The sequence below is a fragment of the Rhinoderma darwinii genome, unplaced genomic scaffold, assembly GCF_050947455.1.
Source record: "Rhinoderma darwinii isolate aRhiDar2 unplaced genomic scaffold, aRhiDar2.hap1 Scaffold_1032, whole genome shotgun sequence".
NCBI lineage: Eukaryota > Metazoa > Chordata > Amphibia > Anura > Rhinodermatidae > Rhinoderma > Rhinoderma darwinii.
This window is the reverse complement of record NW_027461915.1, coordinates 93,425-96,918: the sequence shown is the minus strand read 5'-3', so window position 1 is coordinate 96,918 and position 3,494 is coordinate 93,425. Positions and strand designations below refer to the sequence as shown.

At 48.9% G+C, this 3,494-nt stretch overlaps 1 pseudogene; it reads left to right on the top strand.

Annotated features, from left to right (window-relative positions):
• The first annotated feature begins 1,322 nt into the window (after nt 1-1,322).
• LOC142698840 (U2 spliceosomal RNA) lies at nt 1,323-1,494 on the top strand (annotated as a pseudogene).
• Nucleotides 1,495-3,494: the final 2,000 nt, after the last annotated feature.

Here is a 3,494-nt window from a genome sequence, read left to right as displayed (position 1 = left end):
GAGCCTCAGACAACTCACTATTGAGGGCAAAGCAATGGTCCTGCGTAACGAAGTCTTGCCTGTGCTACAATACACTGCACAGGCATGGCCCCCCTCTTGCCACTGTCTCGAGGGCCATTACCAGGACTTTGTTTCACTTAATCTGGGGCTCGAAAATGGACAGAGTAAAGCGGACTGTTATGTACAAGGAGCCCCGCAAGGGTGGGAAGGGTATACCCGACATCCCCACTCTGCTGCGGATCGCTTTTGTATGTGACTGTGTTCGTAGGACTCTGAGGACAGCAAACGGCTCTGCGGGCAAGGTCATGTCCCGCTACTTCCTCCATCCCCTCTGGCGAGGTTTTGGCTGGGACAAGTGGGACAGGTCCTTCCCTTACAACTGGCACACTCCCTGGTTCTACGGAGATGTTGACCGGTTTGTGAGGGAGCATTAGCTTGAGGGTCTTAAGCCCAACTTGTGGAAACCTAAGACGATCCACAGGAACATCAGAGCAAAGGACTTGCCGGAGTCTGTTCCAGGGCTTCATGCCGACACGTTGGAGACTGTTTGAACTAACGTGTCATCTGGCAGGTTGACCAATGGGCACAAGGACCTTTCATGGATGGCCCTCCAGGGAGCACTGCCTCTTATGTCATTCATGCATGCCCGCAACCTGTGCAAGACCCAATACTGCCCCAGGTGCCCCTTCACGGAGGAAACATCTTTGCACACTTTCTGGCAGTGCCCCTTTGCACAGGGTCTGTTGAAAGCCTTGGAACACGAACTCAAGGACTCAGTACCCAGGAACAGACTGTCGTACCGCTCGGTACTTTATGGACTATTTTCTGGGAGTAATACGGATGGAGCAATCCAGGAGGCCTGGCGCCTTATGAACTGTTTTAAGGACGCTGTATGGTTTGCCAGGAATCGTCTGATTTTGCGGAGAGAGAGTGTGTCCATCTAGGACTGCCGCAGGCTGATCCACAGCCTGCTCAGAGACTATTCCACCTGGGACAGCCCGGACGTCGGAGGAAGAGGACTGATACTCCCCTTACCCCCCACTCTCCCTTCTTGTGTGGTGTCTTTCAATAAAACTTTGGGCCTGTGATTCCGCCCCTATCCCTTCCTACCCACTCCCCCACCCCATCACTTCTCTGTTCTGCTTTGTTGTTTGGCTTTAGTGAATGCAAGAATGTTAGTGTAGCATGTGGTGTGATGTATAGCATAGCCTGTACTATTTATTATACTGTCATGTTATGTTTGGCGACTTATTTATTATTTCCTGCTTCATGGCTTACGCTGCGTCGCAGTACTGTTTGTATGATGACGATTGATTGTCAATAAAGCTTTTGCAATTAAAAAAATCTGTTCTTAGTTTAATATCTGATACGTCCCCTATCTGGGGACCATATATTAAATGGATTTTTAGAACAGGAAGATCGAAATAGAGCTTGCTTTGTCCACTCCACGCATTGACCTGGTATTGCAGTACCTCCAGGACCGATGCACTCCTTCCTAAAAGAGTGACTAAAATTAGATTTGAAAAGTGCTTTTTGTTTTTGTTTCTTTCTTGCTGATTATATCTGTCCTTTAATCCCATTATTTTGCCTGTTATACAATGCATTTATACAATGCATGTTTTGTAATGTGTGATAATGAATGACCCAATTATTAAATTACTTCATTAATAGTAGTGATGTTTATTCGTATCAGTACTGCCTTGGTCTTGGTTGGGATGTGCTCTGGTACCCTCTCTCTCGGCCTGGGGGGGGGGATCGTTCCTCCTTGTGAAGGACTTCACCCCCCGCTGCTATTTGGGAGAGAGGCTTAGTCCAGAGCAACAGGCTGCGATCCCTATACCCCTGTGTAGGTTTTGGCAGATAAGGGGAGTTGTGTTCAACGTTACGTCAGCAACTACTTTCCAAAAATTTGCCATGGATTAAAGTCCTGGCGAAATACCGGCTTATGCGTGGATAAAAAACTTTATATGGATTATCCTATCAGAGGATAAAGCGATGACCTGCGGCTTGAAGCTCGTGGTGGAGACCGTACTGGTTGACATTTTCAACATCCAAAAGGGGGAGATCCTAGCGGTACAGGACTATCCAAGGAGAAGGATTTATGATATTACGTTTATATAGAATGGAGTGCTCCAAGATCTGCTGGCGGCTTACATGGTAAAAAATTACCCGAGACTGGACGGTGTTCATTTTGTTGAACATGTTTTGGACATCACTAAAATTATTGTTGTAAAAATGTAGTGCCCTTTCACCGAGCTAAAAGAAGTGATGTCCTTTATTTCCCCCTATTTTAAGAGCGTTATATGTCTTGGCAAAATTATGAATGAGGTCGGTGTATGGACCTCAAAATGGTTATTCCTTGTTACGTGTTTTAGAGATGCCAGCACTTCAGGGGTGATATTATTGCCGCCAGCACGTTTTAAATTAGGTGACACAGCAGGTGACTTATTTTTCACGGACGCCTCCATTCTGTAAGAAGTGTCAAAAGTACGGTCACACCAAAGAGTTCGGCGAGAGCACATGTAGGAACTGCGGCAGCTCTGAGCACGACAAAACTTGCCCTCTGGGGAAAAGGTGTCGTTACTGTAGCCGAGTTGGTCATCTTTTTGCATTTTGTCCCCACAGATCGTTATAACCCGAGGTCCGGCCGAGGCGTCCCGAGCAGAGAGCAGGCCAGACCGCCCCCCAAAAGGGAGGGGAACTGCAAGGAGAGCAACAAAATGAGATGGACACTTCAAGCAGACCCCCCCAAACAGGTGACCCGAAGGAACAGAGAAAAAACAAGCAGCGTGCCAGTTATCAGCAGACGAATGAGCCCCCCCAGGAAACTGGGGTGCAGGGTAGTTCGGATGATGCTGATCCTACTTGGCCGCAAGCGATACATGGTCAGCCTGTACCTGAGGCAGAGGACCCGGGCAGAGCAGCAGCAAAAATGAAAAGACGTAGGGCATACTCGAAGGTTGCAGCGGGGGCACCGAAGGGAATACCTGTGGATGCAGGGAAACCTCTTGACGTGCCCCTGAAAGTACCAGCACAAGGTCCCCCCCCCCTCCTAGCCAGTGGAGGGATATCGGGACGGCGACCTCCGAGGTAACGAGAGCCCCTGAGACGTCTGAGAGCAAGGTTCCTGCCCCTATGTTAAAGGAGGACACTGCAAAAAACGCTCCTGAAAGAGTAATATTGCCCGTGGGGTCCGTCTGGGATCCTCTCTCAATAAGGGCCTCAAGTATGGTGGGGGGTAGGCTGAGTGATGGAAGTTCCTCTCCTACCTCCTCCTTGCCCACGTTTGACTCTAAAGCAGGGGGCTACGCGAGTTCCAGTGGGGTCTCTGGCAATGCTGAGGACTGCTGAGGCCACCTCGGGTAAGATTACAAAGACTGTCTCTCTCTTTTCCTCATGGCAGATTTATGTGGCTTGTCCTTTAACGTGAGAAGTGTGCATTCCCAGACAAGAAGAGCTGCCGTGTTTGATTACCTTTCTATTTTTACTGCGAC